Source organism: Schistocerca americana, chromosome 2 (assembly GCF_021461395.2).
Source record: "Schistocerca americana isolate TAMUIC-IGC-003095 chromosome 2, iqSchAmer2.1, whole genome shotgun sequence".
NCBI classification, from domain to species: domain Eukaryota; kingdom Metazoa; phylum Arthropoda; class Insecta; order Orthoptera; family Acrididae; genus Schistocerca; species Schistocerca americana.
Window position 1 is genome coordinate 450551589 of NC_060120.1, and position 26713 is coordinate 450578301.

At 40.4% G+C, this 26713-nt stretch overlaps 1 protein-coding gene and 1 pseudogene across 6 annotated transcripts in view; one reads left to right on the forward strand and one right to left on the reverse strand.

Moving 5' to 3' along the window:
• Positions 1-26713, reverse strand: part of LOC124595634 — a 316080-nt gene that overhangs the window by 258150 nt on the left and 31217 nt on the right. The gene's annotated exons all lie outside the window — the stretch shown is intronic.
• LOC124597548 lies at positions 23266-23384 on the forward strand (annotated as a pseudogene).

A 26713-nucleotide genomic window follows, 5' to 3' on the forward strand; every position in this document is an offset into this window, starting at 1 on the left:
CACTATCAAAGCCCAGTGAGGGGGGGGGGGGGGGCGTGCTCCATCTTGCTGGAAAATTATCCATGGTTGATATTCTTCTAACTGTGGGGCAATGAACTGTTGCAAAACGTCTAAGTAAATGTTAGTGGTAAGGGATTTTTCCGCGAAGAAAAACAGTCCAAAAACCTGGTTACGCATGAGGTCACACCAAACGTTCACATTTTTGCTGTCTCGCTGTAACTGTACAGTAGCATGTGGAGACTCTGAACCCCATATACAGACATTATGCCTATTTACCATTCTACTCACATGAAAGGTGGATTCAACAGTAAAGCACATGCAATTTAAGTAATTGTTAGCGCCATCAATCCTGTTGAGAATCTCAGTTGTAAATTCAGTGCGTGTCAGAAAATCATTCGGTTACAAAGCTTGCACGACTTGCACTTTGTAAGCATGCAACCTAAGCCTTTCATGAAGAATCTTCACCACACTTGCTTGTGGTATTTGAAGTTCACGTGATGCTTAACGAGTTTATTTAGAGAGACTCTGTTGAAATGATTACCGAATGCGATCAACAGTTGCATCACTCACACGAGACCTGCCACTTTGAGGACGATCTTCAATGCTGCCTGTTTCGCTAAACTTTGCATATCATTGCTTTATTGATTTAACTTCAGAAATGCTGCGTCCATGAGAAGCCTGACATTTACGCTGTACACTTATGGGCGATTTCATTTCATGTAACCAAAGCACACATTGTGCTTTCTCCTACTTCAACGCCATTTCGCCAGCAACTAACGTGACCTAACAGTCCACAACAACTAGTAACACTAACCTATGCAATGGCATCAAATGTAACTTATTATGTCAAACGGTTATTCTGTTATAAATTTTTATAATCAGGAAAAGACTTTGTACTCACCCTGTACTACAATTAGTATGGAATCTTAAAAAAGGTGGCTGGCACTAATGACTACTGTCACTGTGCCTATGTTTCAAGTGCATCTCCAGATTTATTCAGAATTAGTGAACACAAGGATATTCTGCAACTGCTAAATTCCAAACTCCTTCCCCCCTCCTCTCTCTACTCATATCCTCCTCACAGCACTTTATTGATAGTATTTTGCATAGTTTTAACATGTGAATGTGCAGGATTAAAGAGTTTTGGATCATTCAGATTCCACAGAAGCATCCTAATCACAATCAGATGAGTCATAAATACAACTTTTCTTTTTCTGTTACGCTGTTGACAAAGAGGAAAACCAAACAGTACAGTGTTGTGTACACAATTTTTGCTTACGATCATCTTTGAGGAGAAAGAATATATATGGCATCAGTAATTTCTCTAATGCCCTGCTATCACAGTTAAAACTGGCTGCAAAAAAGAAAGCAAAACCACACATTTTCACCGCACACCACAGCATTTTCTTTGTCACGATCTGTTTTACCAAAGAATATTTATTAGTGTACAGTTTAAAAATATAAAGTAAATCAGTTAAGAAGAGTTTTTCCAACATTTTTGCTAACAATGTTTCCCTTTTTGCAGAATACGTATGTGGGATGATTCAGCTGTCCCCTCTGCTGTTGTTTTACACAACCTGCAATGTTATCACTAGCCTTCATAAACCACGAACAAGACTTTCCCGTTCTCTCGCTTGCTACATGCAAATTATTTATTCTACAGAAAAAATTGAACAGAACCTTTTAGTAGCAAATTTAATGTAGTTACATATTGTACTGTGATATGTTTTGACTAGAGGCCATAGTTTTAGAGTTATTCAATAAATACACACAAAAGTGACCTGCAAACAAACCCCCACTCCCACACTCAGCCCCCACTGGTCAGGATTTTTAGTATTTTGTTCACGGCACTCCCTCATACCACTGCACAAATATTTGCAACTGCATCAATTACTTCCCACACTCAACATTTGATGGTCTTCGTTGACTGACCTTATTGCACTACTGGCACAGTTGAGCACTTACAAATTGTAAAACTGATGTTTGTGTAAATCTTTCCTAATATTTTTTTGAATTTTAATAGCATAAAATGAACAATTACATCACTGTATTCAACTGGCCTTCTGACTATGAATCTACTGGGCCTGTAAGGGTTAAGAATGGATCAAATTGTCAATGTAATCAATTTCACATACTGATCACAAAGGTTATTACTTTCACACGCATATTTAAATTAATAATGTTAACTAAGCAGCCAATTATGCTGGTGTTGTAACAGCCTAATCAATAATAACCAAGGAATTTTGATATTGGGAATAGTTCATGTAGATGAAAATTTTTCTACGGTGGTAGGAGGTATTGCCATGAACAATATCTACAAATCCTGATTGGTGAATGATGAGTGTGGGGTGGAGGTGCTTTGGAGGTAACTGTTGAACATTTATCTTGAATAACTCAAAGCTGTGGCCTCCAAAGAAAATATATCCCAGTACAAAATTTAGCTACATTAAATTTCCTACAAAAAAGTCCTGCTCTTTCTTTTCTTTACATTTTTTTCTGTATGGCTAGTAGGAGGAAGGAATGGAAAGTAATGCAAAATAATACTTTACTCCCCTGGTACCGCAGCTGGAATGATGGAATTTCCCAACAATACTGTTTGAAGTTTGTGCTACACTGGGTATTTTGTTTTCATGTGCAGTTCTAGCACGAGAAGCCTGAACTATGAAACAAAAACATTGTGCATGTTACTGTTGTCAATTTGTGAAGAGCAGCGTAGTCATATTTGTGGGCTGAAGGGCATAAACCGATTGAAATTCACAGGGACATGTATGGTATGTAAGGATATGAATATATGGGCCACTGCAATGCCTCGTGTGCATTTGTCCAAGAGGACCATGTGAACTCTACTGGTTCACCACACACCAGGCGGCCAGTAACAGCTACAACCCCACAGAATGTCTGAGCCACTGAGGTAGCAATTTCGAATAATTGACAATGTGCAACTGTGAATCTTGTCACAGCAATTCAACATTCCCTGTGTTGTAGCGTACAATATTGTTCAGGATACACTATGTGATCAAAAGTATCCAGACACCTAGCTGAAAATGACTTACAAGTTTATGGCACCCTCCATCAGTAATGCTGGAATTCAATATGGTGTTGGCCCACTCTTAGCCTTGATGACAGCTTCCACTCTCACAGGCGTACATTCAAGGTTTCTTGGGGAATGGCAGCCCATTCTTCTCGGAGTGCTGCACTGAGGAGAGGTATTGATGTCAGTCGGTGAGGCCTGGGACAAAGTCGGCGTTTCAAAACATCCAGAAGGTGTGCTACAGGATTCAGGTCTGGACTCTTTGCAGGCCAGTCCATTACAGGGATGTTACTGTAGTGCAACCACTCTGCCACAGGCCGTGCACTATGAACAGGTGCTCGATCATATTGAAAGATGCAATTGCCATCCCCGAAACACTCATCGACAGTGGGAAGCGAGAAGGTGCTTAAAACATCAATGTAGGCCTGAGCTGTGATAGTGCCATGCAAAACATGAAAAACACAACCACATCATAGCACCACCACCTCCTAATTTTACTGTTGGCACTACACATGCTGGCAGATGATGTTCACTGGGCATTCACCATACCCCCACACCCTGCCATCGGATCGCCACATTGTGTACCATGAGTCGTCACTCCACACAACATTTTTCCACTGTCCAATAATCCAATGTTTACACTCCTTACACCAAGCAAGGTGTCACTTGGCATTTACCGGCATGATGTGTGGCTTATGAGCAGCCACTCGACCATGAAATCCAAGTTTTTTCACCTCCCGCCTAACTGTCATAGTACTTGTAGTGAGTCCTGATGCAGTTTGGAGTTCCTGTGTGATGGTCTGGATAGATGTCTGCCTGTTACACATTACGACCCTCTTTACCTGTCGGTGGTCTCTGTAGGTCAACAGATGAGGTCAGCCAGTACGCTTTTGTGCTGTATGTGTCCCTTCACATTTCCACTTCACTGTCCCATCAGAAACAGTGGACCTAGGGATGTTTAAGAGTGTGGAAATCTTGTGTACAGACGTATGACACAAGTGACACCCAATCACCTGACCATGTTGAAAGTCCATGACTTCTGCGTAGTGCCCCAGTCGGCTCCCTCAAAATGTCTACTGACTACTGAGGTTGTTGATATGGATTACCTGGCAGTAGGTGGCAGCACAATGCACCTAATATGAGAAATGTATGCTTTTTGGGGTGTCCAAATTCTTTTGATCACACCTAATATGAGAAATGTATGCTTTTGGGTGTGTCCAAATTCTTTTGATCACAGTGTATGTTGAAATTTCGAAAAGTTATTGCTAGCTGGGACCTAAGAACCCGATTGACAACCACAAGAGTGAGTGAATGATGATTTTCACTGGTGATAAGTTGTGGACCTATTACTGCACCCCCAAACCAAGCATGTCTAGGCAGTGGAAACATAATGGTTCTCCAGGACATATATAAAAATTCAAAGTGACTCAATCTGCTAGGAAAGTGCTTGTGACAGTCTTCTGGGATATGCACATTATGTTATTGGTGGACTTTGCTGAACACGCTATTTAACAGAGTGCGACACCTAGAACAGAAAGCTGGCTATAGCAGAAAGGAGGCAAACTGAATCTAAAAGCAATTAAAACATTGTAAAATAGAGGTGAAAGAGTAGCCTGGTCATGGAGAGTTAGGGAACCAACAGATCTAGCACACAGGGAAGATTGCCCATCCGTTACCACACTGTCCCTGCTCTGTAGATAGACTGAAACTTTACAACTGAGAACAGAGACAACTCTCACGGAGAAAAGTCAGAACCGGTGGGATCAGTTAAGGACAATCTGTTACTACGAAAGGCCGGAATTTACAAGATACCGTGCCAATGTGGTATGGTTTACATAGGTCAAACTACACGCACCGTGAAAGAACGCTGCGCTGAACATCAACATTACACTCATCTTTTGCATACAAGCAAGTCCGCTATTGCTGAACATTGTATTTCTACTGGACATTTGATGGAGTATGAGAAAACAATGATTCTGTCCACAGCAACGTCTTTCTGGGACTCCATTATTAAAGAATCCGTAGAAATACGACTGGTGGAAAATCTGTTAAACCGTGACAGCGGCTACCAGCTGGACAGTGCATGGAATCCCATCATCTCCACGATTTGCTCAAATCGAAGACGACAGATTGCGTCGACCACCGTGGCAAACAACAACGCAGAGGGCGACTGAGTACCGCTATTCCACCAGCGGGGGCGCTGCCGGCGGGCAGTGTAGTTCAACTATCAAGTTTTCCACGTATGCGCAGAATAGTTACAGTACGCTATATATTGCGGAACGGACGACGTTTTCGCCAGTCTGCGACGGCTCACCTGAAAATGACTGGCAGGTGCCCAGTTGAAATATCGCGCGAAGTATTGAACGACGACCGGCTGCAAGCCCGAAATTTGTTTGAAAAGTCAGAACAAGGTAAACCATCCATGAATCAACCACCACTATTAGGACACAATGAATCTGGAAGTCCATAATTAGCATGGAGAGCCAAAGAAGGTGACATTCCATCAAGATATGAGCTACTTTCTATAAGGCTCCACAACCACAATGTGGGAGTGGCTCATTAAGAAAATAAAGCTATGAGTTAACCTGGTATGATCGATGTGGAGGTGACATAGGACTGTGGACTCCTGGGGAAAGTGCCATGTTGCAGTAGTATCCTTGATTGTGCGAAGTTTGTTAGATGAGTCAGTAGCACACCAGATGGTTTTCCATTTTCAAATGAGCAGAGATTTAACAAGCAGCCACAAATCCCCAACTGGAATTGGCAAGTGAACAGGTAATGAGTAAGTGCTCATCTAGTCAAACAGTTAACCAGTTCAGTCCCAGAAATACCCACTTAGGCTAAGCACAATTTGAGATGCGTATAGCATGTGAGACACGACACGACACTACAATGCGACGCACATGTTCCCGCACATGTCCAACGCATATTGATACACGTTCACATACTTTGCACGTGCCGGTTGGCGACAGTTTGCACTGACAGAAATGAAGCATGAGCACATTGTAATCTTTCACAAATGATTTTACAGAAACTATTCCGTAAAAATATTCCATTTTTACCTTGCGTGTAGCATTATATGTCAGCTTCGTGGCAAAGTGCCCATTGTCTCGCTAATGGTCACACATTTTTGTAAGACATTAGGCAAAATTCAAAAAGTTTGCAATGAAAAATAGGGGTCATTATGATTTTGCGTCTGGTGCATATTGCACCACATGTTGCTGCGTATGAAATTTAGCTAACATGTTGAATTTTTGTTCAGACTTCTTCTAATGAAAAAAGGTTAAAAACTTACACAAAAATAAATTGCCAATTCTGTTTGAATTCTGGTTGAATCACCGTAAACCATCTTATTTTTAACACTGAGTGACTGCTATGGAAGCTTACCAGAGGATTTTATTCCTTCTCTTGATCTGAGCAGTATTAAAATAATTAATAAGCGCTCCTTCAGGCAGAATGATAGGAACATGGCAGCTGCTGGTTACTCACCTACGGCTTGCCAAACTTACAATGTGTGATGGCTAATAAAATAGTTGTTACTGAGAAAAACAAACAATTGATCTGTTGCACAACACAATGGTCAGTGTATTGTCAGCAGCAGAGGATAATGCCCGCAACAGGAATGCAGAGGCTAGCCATGTGTGCCTTGAGAGCTGGAGTTCGCAAAACATTGTCATGAAAGTAGATCTGCCTTTGTCAATAATACATTTCAACAAATTAAATATATCTAATCACCACACTCTTTTAGGATATTCCTACTTTTGCAATAATAAGAGTAGTATGGTATTCTGCCTTACAGCAGGTCTTGTCATGGGTTAAGCCTCTTCCACTTTTCTCTATCCATACCCAGTCTTTTCATTTCTGAATATTTGTCTCCTTTGATATTGTCCAGCATTTGATATCTTCTTTTTCTTCTTCCCCTTTTTCCCTCCACCATTCCTTCTATTCCTTCCTTCAATAAACAGTCCCACATCAAACAATGTCCAATTCAATTTCGTTTTCTCTTTCTGATGACTTTCAACGTGTTTCTTTCTTCTCCAACTCTTCTTACTACTTCTTCATTCCTTACTCGGTCTTCCCATTTCACTTTTTCCATTCTTCTCCACATCCACATCTCTAGTGCTTACAATCTTCTTTCATCTTCCTTCCTCAACGTCCAGGTATCCACACCTTATAGTGCAACGCTCCAGATGCAACACTTGGCAAGTCTTTTCCTCAGATCTTTGTTTAGTGATCCACAAAGTAATTTCTGTTTCCTCTTGAATCCTCCTCTTGCCATTGCAATTCTTTTTCTAATTCCTGTTGAGCAATACATATCATTCATTATTACAATTCCCAAGTAATTGAAGTTACTCACATGCTCTTTCCTCTCCCCCTACTTCCATACGGCATTTTCTCCCCTTTCCTCCAATTACCATGCTTTTCATTTTCTTCTTGTTAATCTTCATTCCATATTCTTCTAAATTTGTGTTTAGATCATACAACATTTGTTCCATCTCTGTTGCACTCTCGGCTATGACAACCATGTCTTCTGCAAATCTTACACACTCCATTCTCCGAACCCCTATACAAACTCCACTCCTTCCATCAAAACTTACACTAATAATTTCCTCCAGATATAGCCTATATTGAACAGTGTTTGTGATAAACAACAATCTTGTCTTACACCTCTTCCCAGTTCAGTTTCTTCACTCAGCACACCTCCTATTCTTACTCTCGCTCTCTGGTTCAAACATGAATTTCTAATTAGCTGTCTATCCCTCCAGTCAACTCCATGTTTCCTTAGGAATTTCATCAGTTTGTCCCATTTGACACAGTCAAACGGTTTCTCAATATCAGTGAACATAACATACACCTTCCTTTCTTCTCCATGTACCTCTCCCCTACCACTCTCAGTGGCATCTTTAGTTCCCACTCTTCACCTGAAACCAAATTGTTCATCTCCTATTACGCAATTCAGCTTTCCATACAGCCTTCTGTTGAGCGTCCTCAGCAAGACTTTGGCTGCATGAGATATCAGGCTCACTGTTCTATGTTCCTCACACTTTTTGCTGTTCTTTTTCTTTTCTATAGGTATTAAGATACTTTCTGTAAAGTCCTTTGGCCATTTTCCTGTCATGTATATTTGATTATACAATTCAATCAACTCCCTTTTCCCTTCTTTCTCCAATGACTTTAACAGTTCTGCAGAAACCTTATCAATTCCCATTGCCTTTCCATTTTTCATCTCCTTCATAGATTCTTCCATCTCACTAGTTAGTACTGCATTTCCTTTGTCATCATCTGCAACTTTATTTTCTTCTTCTATCCCAAGGTCTTCTTAGCTTGGTCGGCTGTCTGCAGCTTACAGCCATTCTATATATTCTTCCCATATTCGCATTATTTCTTGGGGTTCACTCACCATTTTACCATCTGCTGCCTCTACTTCCTTTAGTTCATTGTTGTTTCTCTTTTCCCTGAATGTCAAATCCATTGCTTCTTTGTACATCAAATCATATTTTACCATCTGCTGCCTCTACTTCCTTTAGTTCATTGTTGTTTCTCTTTTCCCTGAATGTCAAATCCATTGCTTCTTTGTACATCAAATCATATTTTCCTTATTTCTCTAATTTCTCTACCTTGTCACACTTTTCTGTCAGCCGTTTCTCCTTTGTTTTTTCTGTATCCATTCTTAATTCACTATTTAACACCTTTAGTTGCGCTTCCCTTCTTCTGTGTTTACAGTTTTCCATTTCCTGCAATCATCCATCTTGGTTATCATATCTGGTGTTACTCATTCTTTCTTCACTTTTTTTCTCTCCTTGACTCCAAGTATTTCCTTAGCTGCCTTTCTGATCCCATTTTTAAAACGAACCCATCTTCCTTCTGTGCATTCCGTTTCCTGTCCTTTCATCATGATATCACAATATGCATTCTCTAATTTTTCACAATTACCTTTGTCTTTCAGTTTCTCAAAGTTAATGTGCTCCCTCTTCTGTCCCTTCCAGGTTCTTTTCAATTTAACTAAAACCTCAGCTATTACTAATATATGATCTGAATAAATATCTGCCCCTGGATAGCTTTTGACGCTCTCTAGGCAATTTCAGTATTTTTGTTGTATCATTATGTAATCAATTTGATATCTTTTGTTGTCAAATCAAGATATCCAAGTATACCGTCGTCTTTTGTGGTTATCAAATAGAGTACTTTCAACTACCATGAAATTTTCATTGCAGTATTCCAACAATCTTTGCCCTCTCTCATTTCTTTCTCCAAGTCCAAATTTTCCCAGAGCTTTTCCTTCTGGTTCTTCACCATCTACCACATTCCAATCACCCATTTATAACAATACATGCATTTCTTCTCTCTCTCTCTCTCTCTCTCTCTCTCTCTCTCTCTCTCTCTCTGCTAAGTTTTCTATCGTCTCAGAACATTCTTCTACCTCTTCCATCTGTATGATTACTTGACCTGGATGATAACTAAGTCTCTATTTTTCCCTTTCAGTCTCATCATCATTATTCTTCCACTAGCATATTCAACCTTGATAACCTTGTCCTTCAGTCTTTTACCTATCAAAATTCCAACCCCATACATTCCATTTTTATCTTCACCTGAATAGTACAATCGGAATCTGTCACTTTCTAGTTCTCCACAACCATCCTGTCTCACCTCACACATTCCGAGTACATCCAATTTGTTTCTTGTCATTTCATGTTTGGCGTTGTAATAATACCGACCTTTTTTTCCATTTGTGTAGCCTGTTGTATAATTAGTTTATTAATGCTGATAATGTGCATGTAACAATTGAAATGCTTGTTCTCATCATGGTGAGCCAATTAAAACATTGTTATCTGTGACTGCTTTTTGACTGTTTCTAGCTTACAGTGGAAATGAGATGTCCACATGTACATAGTACAATGTCTCATATCACATCCATATCCAAGTGACGGTAGTGAAACTTATGTACTTCATATCTTGGACGCTTTTTACCAGAAGCACAAAGGGAAAATATGCCTTTTCGATTTTTTGCAACAGATCGTAGAGATACATCAACATAGCAGGAAGCAATTAGATAACCTTGTTTTACTTTCCTGCCTTGCTTCTAAATCTCGTGATTTTATAATTTTCCTTACTTCCTTATTCACTACCCTCTTGATGAATCGCCTGTCCCTTCTTACGATCTGAAAACATTGTTGAGGCAGAAGATATAATCCCAGTGGCTAATGGCTCACCAGTTACTGGACTGTGCATTGTTCTTGACAAAAAGCAAAACGAAACAAAAGGACTGTACAGATATTTGCAACTGAACACTATTATGTACTAACAAAAATAGATGGAGTGCTTAAACGGCAAAAAACGAAACATTACTCAGTGATAATAAAATTCAGTATACCATAAGGCTGTATTTGTGGGACGGGCGATACTTCCACTGCCCATATGCGCCATGCCGAAGTGGGCATGTGGCATGACTGCCTTCCCCCTCCCCAACTCACACCTCCCGCTGCACTTGTGTGGCGCGAGAAACTGTGCCACAGCCACAATGCCACACGACCCAACGCATGCATGTGTCGCGTCCCAGTCGCGTCACGTCCCAATTGCGCGGTCCGATTTTAACCTGGAAAGTTACAAAAACACGCACTGCGCTGCATCGCACCACACGTGCTATACGCGTCTCAATTTGCACCTAGCCTAACTTGGCAGCCAGAGAGAGACAACTGAGGAGGCAGCATCACCAAGGTCAGCAAGAAGGTCATGAATAATGGAGACCAAAGGGTGGCAACAAGAGCATCAGTCAATAGTCTGGAGACTGGACATTGAGTCAGTATATTAAAACATGGTGAAGGAAAGCTTGTTTGATGAAATGAAGGCCATGCTAACAGTTGTCAGTTCTGCCATAAATACAGCATCTGTTCTCAGCAGCAAATATCGTTCCTTACCAGTAGGAGATGTAAACGTGTATCCCATCCAATCCACAGTTTTAGAGTCGTTCATGTAAAAGATGATAGCACTTTGGACCTCTTGAAGAACTGGACAAACAGATGTGTAAGGTCATGGGGATGACAGACTTCAGAACCAAAAAGAGATTGGATCTAATCCATTTCCTGGGCACCATCCCAGGGGAGGTGCATGAGAAACCACAGGGAGCACAATCCATGCAGAGGAGATAGATATCTTGGCAGAAGGATGCAAGGCATATCCCAGCCGAGGGCAGATATCAGCATGACGACATCCCTTGTATGCAAAGGGATTACTCATGAAAACCACACATTGCATGTTGTACCACTACACAGCGAGACCTTCAGAGATGGTGGTCCACATTGCTGTACACACTGGTACCTCTAATACCAAGTAGCAGGTCCACTTGCATTAATGCATACCTGTATTCATCATGGCATACTATCCACAAGTTCATCAAGGCACTTTGGTGAAGACTGTCCCACTTCTCAATGGCATTTCAGCGTAGATATCTCAGAACGGTTGGTGGGTCACGTCGTCCATAAACAGCCCTTTTCAATCTATCCCAGGCATGTTCAATACGGTTCCTGTCTGGAGAACATGCTGGCCACTAGTCAACTGATGTCGTTATCCTGAAGGAAGTTATTCACAAGACGTGCACGATGGGAGCGCGAATTGTCGTCCACGAAGACTAATGCCTCGACATTATACTGCCAATATGGTTGCACTATCGGTCAGAGGATGGCATTCATGTATCGTACAGCTGTAAACACGTCTCCGACGATTGTCTGGTTGAAGGCATAGGCAACACTCATCGGTGAAGAGAACGTGAGCAGTCCATTTGGTATATTGTTGAGCCCATCTGTACAACACTGCATAGTGTCATTGTTGCGAAGAAAGACCTCACCATGTACATCGGGAGTGAAGTCGCGCATCATGCATACTATTGGGCACAGTTTGAGTCTTAACACGACATCCTGCGGCTGCACGAAAAGCATTATTCAACATGGTGGTGTTGCTGTCAGGGTTCCTCCAAGTCATAATCTGTAGGTAGTGGTCATCCACTGCAGTAGTAGCCCTTGGACAGCCTGAGCGAGGCACATCATCAACAGTTCCTGTCTCTCTATACCTCCTCCCTCTCCAAACAACATTGCTTTGGTTCATTCCGAGACACCTGGACACGAGTTGAGAGCCCTTCCTGGCACAAAGTAACAATGCAAACATGATCAAACCACAGTACTGATTGCCTAGCCATGGTTGAACTACAGATACCGTGTACCTCCTTCCTGGTGGAATGACTGGAACTGATCAGCTGTCGGACCCCCTCCGTCTATTAGCCACTGCTCATGCATGGTTGTTTACATCTTCGGGCGGGTTTAGTTACATCTCTGAACAGTCAAAGTGACTGTGTCTGTCATACAATATCCACAGTCAATGTCTATCTTCAGGAGTTCTGGGAATCGGGGTGATGCAAAACTTTTTTTGATGTGTGTATATTACCAAATACTACAATTTCATACACTTCAAGATGGGATTTGAAAATCTCGAAACTGATCATGTTTTGAGTAAATATTAGTACAACTGAAGTGGATCTCTCTAAATTAATGATCAGGGAATTCTCGAATGACAATAGCACAGAAGACCAAGAGCTGGTACCATGAAAACTGAAGAGGGAAAGTCCCCACTTTGGTGAGTAGATTGTCTCTGAGACTAGTCTGAAAGGCAGCAGTGGCCAGATGCTGCCATGATGGAAGACTAGGTCTGACAGTTTCAAAACTGAAGGAACCACTGAGCCATAACTCTGGCAACCATAGTCCAGTCTTGATGAAACTGGGGCATGGTAAATACGGGTGAGAGTAGCATGACCTGCACACCAAGCTGTGTGGACAAGGAAGCAGAGAGCATTAAGCTTCTGCATACAGCTAGTCATCAGATGACAAATATGGGACAGCCAAGTCAGCATTTTATCAAAGAGGTGGCCCAAGAAATGGGACTGTGCTAGAATATCCATGTGTTGGGTATCTAAGTTGAGTTCTAGATCAGAATGGACTGTGGTATGATGGCAGAAATTCATTACCTGCATTATTGTGGGAGAGAATTGGAGAAAGTTGGAAAGAGCCCACACACAGGCCTGCTGGATGGCACCTTAGAGCTGGCATTCAGCAGAAGCTACTGAATGGGAGCTGCACCAAATGCAAAATCTACTGACATACAAATAGGGGTGACGAGCATCTCAATCGAGGTCAGAAGCTCATTGACGGCTATGAGGAAGAGAATGACACTCAACACAGATCCCTGTGGAACTCCAGGCTCTTTGGCTCATGGGGAGCTGAGTGAAGTGCCAACTAACCCATAACAAATGGTGTGATGAAAACTGATGAATAATAATAGTTTGGAGACCTCTGAAGCCAGAGTCACAGAGGATAAGTAGTGTCATATGCCTTATGCAAGTCAAAAAAGACTGCAATATGATCCTGGCATTTAGCAAGAGCCTACTGGACTGCTGCTTACCAACTAAGCAGACGATCAGTTATGGATCGTCCCTTCCAGAAATCACGCTGACGGGGAGAGACGAAAAGCCCTGAGATTCGAGAACCCAGCAAAATCTGCAGGCAACCGTTCTTTCAAGCAGTACATGGAGAACACTGGTCAAGTTAATCAGCTGCTAACTGTTGATAGACAACAGGTTGCCTGGCTTAACGAGTGAGACTACCAGGCTATCTCGCAACTGTGAGGGGAAGGCACCTTTGAGCCAATTACAGCTGAAGGCTCTGAGGAGATGCTGCCTTGGGGGAACTTTCAGATGTTGGATCACCTGACTAAACTGAACGAGGGCTGTGTCAAGGGACAAAGCAAGAGCCTGAAGGGGTTCCCAGTCAGTGAAAGGTTCATTATATGATTCAGCTTGATGGGGAGTGAAACAAAGGATGTCATCAAGTTGTTTCTGCAGCAGACAGGTAGCTGGACAGGAGCAGGATGCCAATACAGTTGCAAAGTGGGTCTCAAGTTGTTCTGCAAGAACCAATGAATCTGTACAAAGCTCCCCCTGTAGGACAAGACCTGGAACAGCTGTTGATTGTTGGCGGCCCATAAGACCACAGAGCTCAGCCCACACCTCACGTGAAGAGGCATGTCTCCAGGAGTGACAGACAGTGCTCCCAGCATGCCTTCTTACTGCATTTGACCAGACAGCAAGAATAAAACTTCACAAAGGGTTGTCAGTGCTCTTATCTTAAAGCTTTTTTTTTTTTTTTTTTTTTTTTTGTAACACCTGCTCCAAGCAGTGACAGGAATGTAAGACGATAGAATAACTGATCTTTGTAGCCAACAAGAATGACATTTTGGTTTCAAAACAAATATTGCTTTTTTTCATAACATCCTTTACCATAATACATATAGTCCATGCAATGGAACTAAAGTTTCAAAGAGAAACACGGATACACAAAAATGCGTAATTAAACAGTTTAACACAAGTGATACCATATTCTTGGATGTGACATGTCTATGCAACAAAACAAGATTTTATTTTTAAGCTACACAGGATTCACTTCTTTGTATTTAATAAGTGCCATGTATTACAAGCCACTAACGACACTCCGTAAATAAAAGAATGTGAAACATGTATCGCAACAACAAATGGCCTTTTATTTAGTTTCCTAGACAGACCACATCTCCAAGAAAATAATAAAATGGAAACAATGAAGAAATTCCAGAAAACATAAAAATAGTAACACCATGATTTTATTGAAACTGACACATCACACTGGGTCTTGTACACTATTCATGAAATGCGTAAGTAAATCCTACTTTTGAGAGTACCTTCTGCACCACACATATACGAACAAGTAAGAAGTTTTTTTTTTTTTTTTTTTTTTTTTTTTTTTTTTTTTTTTGCCATGAAGAACTTTCCTTACTGCTAACCAGATGCCTTCGATGCTGTTAGTGTAAGCACCTGTTTCAGGATCCTTAAATGTCACTTTATGGTTAACTGCAAAATGCCCAAACCCTTCATCATTCAAGCATTTGTACAACCTAAAACAGTTGGAAATGACAGTCATTCCTTGAAGGATGTATTCCCTGATGATACTGAGCAACACCTTCTTCTTATGTCTGGGAACAACTCTGAAGAAATACTTCTGGGTTCCTCTTTGAATTCCTCCAAAAACCCATCTTCCTGTTCTTCATTCCTTTTGCCATTTTTCTTCTTCTGGACATAACTTCGTCGATTTTGACAATGACTCTGTTGGCACCAAGTTTCTCAATTTCATTGAAGCACATTTCAATACATAGGTCTCTGCAGAAGCTTGGCCAATCCACCGCTGTTTTCTCGGATAACTGTAATTCATCAGTAATAAAAAAGTTTCTGCACATTTTTACCCAGAGATAAGTTATTTGTAGAATTTTTGTGATTGTTAACTTTCTTCCCTCAAATGACAAATTTTTTCTAGTGCTGCAACTAATTCTTTGATCAGTCTTTCTGCAGCTCCAGTGCACCCCATCTGTACCTTTTGTACAAGAAAGAAGGCTCATATCCCTACCACACTTCAGATACTTTCTACAACTGTCTATAAATCTGTGCCACATACATAAGTTAACAACACTGCCTATGTGTTACATGAGAACAAGGTCTCTGTAGCAAATTTGCTCAGAGGCCATAGCTGAAAACACAATGGAGTCAAAGCAAATTATCCACCTAAAATAGGCTGAAGTCATCTTTTACAATATTCCTCATCGGTTACTTACAAGAATAGCAAATGCAGCATTAGTATCTATGGTTGTCTTATAAAGTGATTAGAGACATACAAATCCAGGTCAGAAATTAAAAGGTAATATCTCTAAAAACAAATATGCTTGAGTAAGTATTTATTTAAGTTAGTGCAAAATAACACCCACTATGTAAACCCACTCCCTTCTGATGAGGTACAATCAGAAGAATCTGCGCAACACTGAAAAAACTATTAATTAAACTTACATTAGTATCTATTTATCACAACCAATGCTATTACAAGTTGAGAGAAATCACTCCTGCATAGCTCCTGCAATACACTACATGTCAGTGCAACAAAAATGTAACCAGTTTTCCAGCTTTCACATTCATTGGCTTCCAATCTAACATAGATCTTGGGCTATGCTATGGGTCTGTCTCATCACAATCAATTTTGCTCCTTTCACATTTGTTGGCTTTGCCAATTCACAATCGAACTTCACATTCCCACCTAATCTAGACATTGCTAGGCTACATATCATAATAAAACCACCAATATGCTGTAACAGAAAAAACTAAAAAAGTGTCATCTACACAATGCATGTAATTCACATCTCACCACAACCAAAATTCACTATTGCATACAATTTATTCCAATCAGAATGCCACAAAACAAAAATATCTGCAATTTAGACATACCTCTTAGTTATTAACATAAAAAATGTCAAACTGCTTACATACTTTGATGATAGAAACACAAAAAATGCAGCAGAAGTAGAAAATTTAAAAAGGGCCATCCATAAAATGTGAATAATCCATCACTGTCTGTCAGCAACACAACATTTCACACACCACCACAAAAATTGCTAGATATATAAAACCCAATTCACTAGCATTTCCTCATTTTCTGGTTAACTTGGCATTAGCTCTACAAACACTTGTCTCCAATTGGCAGCCACCAATGACATTCAGCACAAGCGTTCCCAATATTTGTGCTATATATAGCTTACGTGAACTGGAATACCTGGAAGACTGTAGTTTTTTTACTTGTTTGACTCTTTTTTCATGGTTTAGAAGACAAACCTTACAACATTTTTTAATTGTTTGTCTCTCTCTTTTTCATGCTTTAGAAGACAAACCTAACAACATTATAGTAGTAGTACTAGTGGTGGTGGTGGTGGTGGTAGTAGTAGTAGTAGTAGTAGTAGTAGTAGTATGGTATTCTGCCTTATGGCATGGGTTAAGCCTCTTCCACTTGTGGCTGTCCATAGCCAGTATTTTCATGTCTGAATATTACCCTCCTTTGATATTGTCCAGCATTTGATATCTTCTTTTTCTTCTTCCCTTTTTCCCTTCACCATTTCTTCTATTCCTTCCTTCAATAAACAGTCCCTCCTCAAGCAACGTCCAGTCAAGTTCCGTTTTCTCTTTCTGATGACTTTGAGCATGTTTCTTTCTTCTCCAACTATTCTTACTACTTCTTCATTCCTTACTCTGTCTTCCCATTTCACTTTTTCCATTCTTCTCCACATCCACATCTCTAGTGCCTACAATCTTCCTTCATGTTCCTTCCTCAATATCCAGGTCTCCACACCATATAGTGCAATGTTCCAGATGCAACTTTTGGCAAGTATTTCCCTCAAATCTTTGTTTAGTGGTCCACAAAGTAATTTCTGTTTCCTCTTGAATCCTTCTTTTGCCATTGCAATTCTTTTTCTAATTTCTGTTGAGCAATACATATCATTCATTATTACACTTCCCAAGTAATTGAAGTTACTCACATGCTCTATTTCCTCACCCCCTATTTTCATAGGGCATTTTCTCCCCTTTCCTCCAATTACCATGCTTTTCGTTTTCTTCTTGTTAATCTTCATTCCATATTCTTCTAATTTTGTGTTTAGATCATATAACATTTGTTCCATCTCTGTTGCACTCTTGGCCATCACAACTACGTTGTCTGCAAATTTTATACACTCCACTCTCCGAACCCCCTATACAAACTCCTCTCCTTCCATCAAAAAAACTTACACTAATAATTTCCTCCAGATATAGCCTATATTGAACAGTGTTTGTGATAAACAACAATCTTGTCTTACACCTCTTCCCAGTTCAGTTTCTTCACTCAGCACACCTCCTATTCTTACTCTCGCTCTCTGGTTCAAACATGAATTTCTAATTAGCCGTCTATCCCTCCAGTCAACTCCATGTTTCCTTAGGATTTCCATCAGTTTGTCCCATCTGACACACTTCCTTTTCTTCTCCATGCACCTCTCCCCTATCACTCTCAGAAGCCCAATGGCACCTGTAGTTCCCACTCCTCGCCTGAAACCAAATTGTTCATCTCCTATTACGCAATTCAGCTTTCCATATAGCCTTCTGTTGAGCGTCCTCAGCAAGACTTTGGCTGCATGAGATATCAGGCTCACTGTTCTATGTTCCTCACACTTTTTGCTGTTCTTTTTCTTTTCTATAGGTATTAAGATACTTTCTGTAAAGTCCTTTGGCCATTTTCCTGTCATGTATATTTGATTATACAATTCAATCAACTCCCTTTTCCCTTCTTTCTCCAATGACTTTAACAGTTCTGCAGAAACCTTATCAATTCCCATTGCCTTTCCATTTTTCATCTCCTTCATAGATTCTTCCATCTCACTAGTTAGTACTGCATTTCCTTTGTCATCATCTGCAACTTTATTTTCTTCTTCTATCCCAAGGTCTTCTTAGCTTGGTCGGCTGTCTGCAGCTTACAGCCATTCTATATATTCTTCCCATATTCGCATTATTTCTTGGGGTTCACTCACCATTTTACCATCTGCTGCCTCTACTTCCTTTAGTTCATTGTTGTTTCTCTTTTCCCTGAATGTCAAATCCATTGCTTCTTTGTACATCAAATCATATTTTACCATCTGCTGCCTCTACTTCCTTTAGTTCACTGTTGTTTCTCTTTTCCCTGAATGTCAAATCCATTGCTTCTTTGTACATCAAATCATATTTTCCTTATTTCTCTAATTTCTCTACCTTGTCACACTTTTCTGTCAGCCGTTTCTCCTTTGTTTTTTCTGTATCCATTCTTAATTCACTATTTAACACCTTTAGTTGCGCTTCCCTTCTTCTGTGTTTACAGTTTTCCATTTCCTGCAATCATCCATCTTGGTTATTATATCTGGTGTTACTCATTCTTTCTTCACTTTTTTTCTCTCTCCTTGACTCCAAGTATTTCCTTAGCTGCCTTTCTGATCCCATTTTTAAAACGAACCCATCTTCCTTCTGTGCATTCCGTTTCCTGTCCTTTCATCATGATATCACAATATGCATTCTCTAGTTTTTCACAACTGCCTTTGTCTTTCAGTTTCTCAAAGTTAATGTGCTCTCTCTTCTGTCCCTTCCAGGTTCTTTTCAATTTAACTAGGACCTCAGCTATTACTAATGTATGATCTGAATAAATATCTGCCCCTGGATAGCTTTTGACGCTCTCTAGGCAATTTCAGTATTTTTGTTGTATCATTGTGTAATCAATTTGATATCTTTTGTTGTCAAATTGAGATATCTAAGTATACCGCCTTCTTTTGTGGTTATCATATAGAGTATTTCCAACTACCATTAAAGTTTCATTGTAGTATGCCAACAATCTTTGCCCTCTCTCATTTCTTTCTCCCAGTCCAATTTTTCCCAGAGCTTTTTCCTTCTGATTCTTCGCCAACTACCACATTCCAATCACCCCTATGTTTTCTATCGTCTCATAACATTCTTCTACCTCTTCATATGAATGATTACTTGACCTGGATGATAAGTAAGTCTCTCTTTTTTCCTTTCAGTCTCATCATCATTATTCTTCCACTAACATATTCAACCTCAATAACATTGTCCTACAGTCTTCTACCTGTCAAAATTCCAACCCCATGCATCCCATATTTATCTCACCTGAATAGTACAATCGGAAGTCATCACTTTCTAGTTCTCCATAACCACCCAATCTCACCTCGCACATCCCGAGTACATCCAATTTGTTTCTTGTCATTTCATGTTTGGTGTTTTCTAATTTCCCTTCCTGGAGAAGGGTTAAAACATTCCAAGTCCAAATCCTCAATAAGTCTTCCTTCTTCTTCTCCTTCCTTCCTTTTCCATTTGCCCTAATCTCTTAGAGTCCTCATTGTATTCCCCTCCCTCAGATCTGATTGAGGGGAAGCTTTACCTCTGGAATATTGTACAAAGAGGTCCATCCCATCAACGTCTAGGGAAGTAATTCCAGTGGTTGTTTCCCGTTGCCTTCCAATGAACATTATACTACATGTGATACATAATCAATCTTATATTAGTAATTTCTACTTTTTTAATGTTCATTTGTTAACAGTTTCCTTTTATTAATCACTTCTCTTTGTTTCAGATGCCTCCATGGTAGGATGTTTTATGGAGATGCTCCGTCTTTTGTGTGAAGCAAAAAAGTGTAAACTTGTATCTCAGTGCTATGTTTATTACAGGTTTGGAGAGGGGTTTTATTTGGTAAGTTGAAAAACCTATGTCCATTACGAGTCCCTCTACAAAAATATTATATCACTAAGATGTTGTCTTATTGACACAACATGGTCAGAAGAAATTATTTATCTACTTAGATTAAGGCTGCACAAGTAGAATCCAGAGCTGCTGCAATCAAGAAGAAATGAGTTAAAGTGATAACCTCCAGGACGTCTCTTCACAATACATTAATGAGAATTGGTAGTGTTACAGGTGTACATAACAGCAGCAGCTGTTTGGTCTGCCGACCTCCCTCATATCTTCAATGACTTATTATTTATACAATCAGTAAAAAATTAAAAAAACTAAATCATGTCACCACCACTGGCCACCAGTGACCGAAGACTGCTGAATGAACATGTGAGTAGATAAAACTGTTATATTGCATACTTTTAAAAATGTGCTGATTGTACTTTATTTCAGTGTTTCAGTTTTGCAACTACTGTGGATGAATGAGCCGAGTACCAAAAGTAAGGTGGCAAAAATGGCTACAGAGGAAAATTATCCTAATAATATACTGGAGGTAAACTGAAGAATAAGCAGACAACTATTTTGCAACAAATGCAAGGACCATTCAATTATCACATTGGCATGATTACACTTGGTAGAGTGTATCAATACTAAACCCACATCCTATCCCGTTCTAAAAATTGTGTAACTTTGGGTATCATCAGTAGCAGTATTATTGCTCTAAAAAATTGCTTCAATATTACATAGACCACAAGATAGGCAACAATTAGTCACCATTTGGACCCAGTGTAAAATGCATATAAAGTTTTTAAAACTTTCATAATATATTTTAATGAAGATCACTATTTTAATTTTCAACAGAATGTTTTTAATTTGCCAATATGGAACCAGTCAACAAAGTAGTTGTTCAGAATAGTGGAGAGAATTTAGATGTAGAAAATGTTACTGCGCACAGTCAAATGACAAATACCAGTGAAACACACAATGTCTGATGCCAGTGGAATAATCATGAAAATTATTTAAACTCAACTCATGAAGGGAAGGAAAATGTGCTGATTGGCGACGTAACACTATTCACAGTAGATGGAATCAACTTGCAAATGACCCTAGGGAGCATTTTTTCCCAAGATAAAGAGCTGAAGACATGCCAGCGTGGGTTCCAAAGAATCTGTTGATGTCACATGAACAGAGCCTGATCATGAGCAAATCTGAAAGATACACAAGGTGTTAGCACGTCATCAATGTCCGAAAAACAAGTAATATTAAAAGCTATTTGTGACCTAAATATGAACATTTGCAATTTTTGCACAGATTTATATGACGACTTAACAGAGAAGTTTGACGATTTGAGCACAAAGTTATGCTTGGCCTGCGCAGAGATCTGGCAAAAGATTTATGCACAGACTTGTCCACTGGCTTAAATAAGCTAGACCACAAGTTCTCATCCATAATTAAAAATCAAAAGCCAAAATTACAGGAACTGTGAAGCTTGTGAAAGGCAACATAACAGAATTGCAATCAGTCAGAACTTACTGGATGAAGTACAAAAAATATCCAGAGAGGGTGAACCCTTGAAACTAGGTCACAAATTTGTGAAAAAATACCAAGAACACATGCACAAGGATAGCAGCAAAAGAGTGAATATGCACAGAGCTCGTGAATAGCAGTGGTACCTCAAAGGAACCGACCACAACCACAATCAAAGCAAAATAGATATGTCTGGGAGCATGAATGCATTATTCTGTGACAACATCTGGCAGTGAAGAATGGGACTAAATTTGAAACAACCAATAGTAATGACAACACCATCATATGTTGTGTACAATCGCATGCACACGGAGATGGAGACAGTGCCACTGCCTGTGAGCACAGCACCTCATTTGTCATCTACTTTAGCAGATGAAGGCCTAATTAGGCATAGGCAACTTCCAGTATATTCAACTGAGGGGAGGAAGTATCCATACGGGCAGTCCGGAATGCGCTGCCACACAACTGGATGGAAGCACAAAAGATCTGATTCTTTGTAGGCGATACCCAAAGTAACACTTTGCTCTTGGCTGCCGACATGGCTGAGTGTTGGCACACATACAAACAATTTGAGTAAGCGTTTCTTGACAAATTCTGGTCAATTGAGCCCTTTAGAAGCAAACAGGAAGGATGGCGTAGATATTTTGAAAAATATTTTAATAACACGCATTACTGGACAAATCTAATCTCACATGTTGATGTCTTATAGATAGTGAAGAGCCAGTTGCCGGCACATGTCAAGGAAAAATTGATAACAATACCAAAGAACATTCTCTAACATTTCCTCTCTATTCGTGACTCAATCAGTTTCATTTATGAAGAGGGGCAACCTGCAGCTGAGAACAGAAATATACAGCCTGATGCATCACGTAATAACAACAACAACAGTGGAAACAACGAGCACAGTTGGCATACTTATTTGCCTCAGTAAAGGAACAAAAACAAGAAAAACGGTGGAACAAATGGGTTCAGATACCAGATTTCAAGATCCACTGCCTTGGCCAGGATGTACCAACAGCAGGAGGTGCCCTAACATAAAGAACAATGATTACAGATGAGGAAGCAGAGGATACATACAGGAGCGAGAACAAGGACAAAAGGAAATTGATTCCCGATCCCGACAGGATGCAAACTGAAGAAACAATGATCATACTGTGCACATAGTAGAGGCAACACGAGTGATGAAATTACTCCATTACCCCTACAGGAAAACATGAGGGGGTCGCGATAAGCCCCCAGCCACAGATTGAGGAGAGAAGAAGGGGCACCACTTATTTACAAACTGTCTTGTACACTTTGACATGGATAGTGCTATTAAGGAGAAATTATGAGTCAGAGAAGAAAGAGATATTAAAAAAGCAGAAGAAATAATACAGACCATGATAACGGCTAAAATAGGCAATGTCACAGTACCCACTGTACTTGATATACAGATGTCAATTAACATTATTTCACAAAGTCTGTTCAATGAAATTAGAAAGGGTATAGACATACCAACTTTACCAGTACAAAATTGCCATATTCCAACTGCAGTTGGGAACAGATCAAAGGGGATAACATTACAGGCATACATACCCATAACATCGCCAATGGCCTTGCCGCAGTAGTAACAACAGTTCCCTTCAGATCACTGAAGTTAAGTGCTGCCGGACTTGGTTAGCACTAGGATGGGTCACCGTCTGGGTCCATCGAGTGCCGTTGGCACGCAGGGTGCACTCAGCCCTTGTGGGGCCAACTGAGGAGCTACTTCGACTGAGAAGTAGGAACCGGGCTCAATAACTGACAATGGGCGGGAGAACGGTGTACTGACCACACGCCTCTCCACGTCCGCGTCCGCATCCACATCCAGTGATGCCTAAGGGCTGAGAATGACATGGCAGCCAGTCAGCACCGTTGCCCCTTTGAGGCCCGTTCAAATGGAGGTTTTTTTGTTGTATACTCATAACATTCAAAGACGTCACCATAGAATGTACCTGTTTGGTAGTAGAAAAATTGACTGTCAGTTGTTTAATGGGTGTGGATGCTTTCAGATTATTCAAAGTACAAATTGATGTAGGTAATGGTAAGTGTTACTTCACAGTGGATGAGTAAGAGATATCGGTAGGTTTGGTGAGGGTGAGAACAACACATAACTGCAGAGGAGATGGTAGTGTAAAAATAGAGTTGTTATATCCTGAGATATTATTACTTGAGGCACAAAAATACGAACACTTAAACAGGGAGAACATAGACGTATTAGCAATATAGGCAGAAGTCAATTAATCTACCTGTTTATCTGAGGCACAAAGGGAAGAGTTAAGTGTACTCATCCAACAATATGCTCACGTATATGACCGGGATTAATAAAATATTATGTCTACAAGCTTGAAAAGTCAGAATAGAGTAAGAGTTGTTAGAAAAGTGCTACATGGGGAGAGGGCTGCAGCTGTAAGTCGTGATCTCTTTGCTACTCTTTAACTTAGCACTAGAGAATGTAATTCACCAATTGCCAACAAACTCAGGGAGAATAATATTTAACCAGCTGGTCCATGTGGTGGCATATGCTCTTGATGTACCATTAATTGCAAGGAATATCAGAAGTTTGAAGGATAATTACGTTGCACTGGAAGGAGCAGTGTGAAATTTAGGACTGGAGGTGAATACAGGTAAAACAAAGTATATGATGATCGGAGATACTGGTGAGGATAGAGGAGACACCTCAATAAAAATACATGTGAAAGAGTACCAAATATTGGAAAAGTTTGAATATCTACATTTAATAACAGAAAAAGGTAACAGAACAGCAGCAAAAATTCAACAAATTATACCAAGTGGAAATCAATGCTATTATTGCTTGCAGAATATATTCAAGCCCTGAAATTTTAGTAGGAATATAAAAACACAAACATATTTGACTGAATTAAGTCTTGTAGTAAAGTATGAATCAGAAGGCTGGGTGGTGACTACAAACAAGGAAGAGTGGTTATTGAGATGGGAAAGGAAGATTTTGAGAAAGATATTTGGGACAGTGAGAGGCGAAGGAAGCTGGAGAATCAGAATAAAACACAGAACTAGACACTTTTTGGGCAGAAGAATTCTGTAGTGAAAATCAAGCGAGCAAGAATAAGATGGGTTTGTCATGTACAGAGAATGACAGAAACTCTAAGAGTTAAGAAACTGTTTATGGGAAAGCCCGAAGTGAGAAGGCGAAGAGGAAGACCCAGCAAATGAAGCTTGAAGATATGGAGGAGGACCTCAAAGGAATGAGGGTCAGGAACTGGAGAGGGAAAGTGATGGACAGTGATGAAAAATGAAGGCAGGCAACAAAGGAGGCTAATGTTCTACAAGTACTGTAGAACCGACCACAAGCAAATAAGTTCAGCACAAAATTGCTTAAAAGTGATAAGGCTGGTCTGTGAAGGATGCCATTTGAATCACTGCAGAGTTTGTTAGTGAGCCTGAATCGTTATTACGATGTCTTTAATCCATCATGGCACGGTGGACTGGGAGGTGGGATCCAACAAAATGGCTCTGAGCACTATGGGACTCAACTTCTGAGGTCATTAGTCCCCTAGAACTTAGAACTAGTTAAACCTAACTAACCTAAGGACATCACAAACATCTATGCCCGAGGCAGGATTCGAACCTGCGACCGTAGCGGTATTGCGGTTCCAGACTGCAGCGCCTTTAACCGCACGGCCACTTCGGCCGGCTACAATCCAACAGACTGGTGGTGAATGTAACAGCAGAGGCACGCAAAGGCCAGCTGGCTCTGTGAAGAGCCCAACAAGGCAGTCGGTCCATCTGGCAGTGGCAAGGAAATGACAGGACCACAGGAAAGTGGTCACTGTCACAAAGGTCATTGCATGGTGATTAATGTAGTGAAGACACACGATTAGGGGAAGTGATTGTTACATTAATAAATGAAAAGGTGCCATGGGCAACACTGAATTTGGCAGGAGAACCATCATTGAGAAATCAGAGATCTTGGTTGTGAGAAGCTAGTCAATTAGAAAGCCCCCTAACAGACGAATTTTTACTCCCGCGAAGGGAGGGGTCTGCACTGAAGTCCCCAAGCAGGTGAAAAAGGGAGAAATGTTGTTGGATTAGCGTAGTCAGCTCAAAATAAGTTAAGTGGTCTGCCTGGAGGTAGGTAAATGTTGTAAGTGGTAATTGCTAAGTTCATTTGCACCGAACTACTACTGCCTCCAATGATGTACAATGGGGAATTTATTCAGTGACTACATTGTACAAACCGAAGCACAGATTCCACAAGACGCCCTCCTGGGACCAGCACGATTCTGACAATGCACAATAACCAAAAAGTATTCAAGAATGCTCATCAGTGAAGAGCATTTCTTGAAGAGCTACACAAACCACAGAACAGGAGAAAATAAGGTGGTGTAGTTCCAGCACGTGACAGTAGTACCCTACATCTACATCTATACTCCGCAAACCACCGTGGGGTGCACGGCTGAGTGTATGTTCCATTGTACCAGTTATTAAGATTTCTTCCTGTTCCATTCATATATGGAGTATGGAAGAATGATTGTTTCAATGCCTCTGTGCATACAGTAATCATTCTAATCTCCTCCTCATAATCCTTATGTGATAATGCTTAGGGGGTTGTGGTATATCCCTGGAGTAATCATTTAAAGCCGGTTCTTGAAACTTTGTTAATAGACTTTCTCGAGACAGTTTACATCTGTCTTCAAGAGTCTGCCATTTCAGTTCCTTCAGTATCTCTGTGACACTCTCCCATGGATTAAACAAACCTGTGATCATTCATGCTGCCCCTCTCTGTATGCGTTCAATATCCCCTGTTAGTCCTATTTGGTATGGGTCCCAGACACTTTAGCAATATTCTAGGATGGGTCGCATGAGTGATTTGTAAGCAATCTCTTTTGTAGACTGATTACACTTCCCCAGTATTCTACCTATAAACCAAAGTCTACCACCTGCTTTACCCATGACTGAATCTAGGTGATAATTCCATTTCATATCCCAACAAAGTGATACACCCACATATTTGTACGAGCTGGCCAGTTCCAACA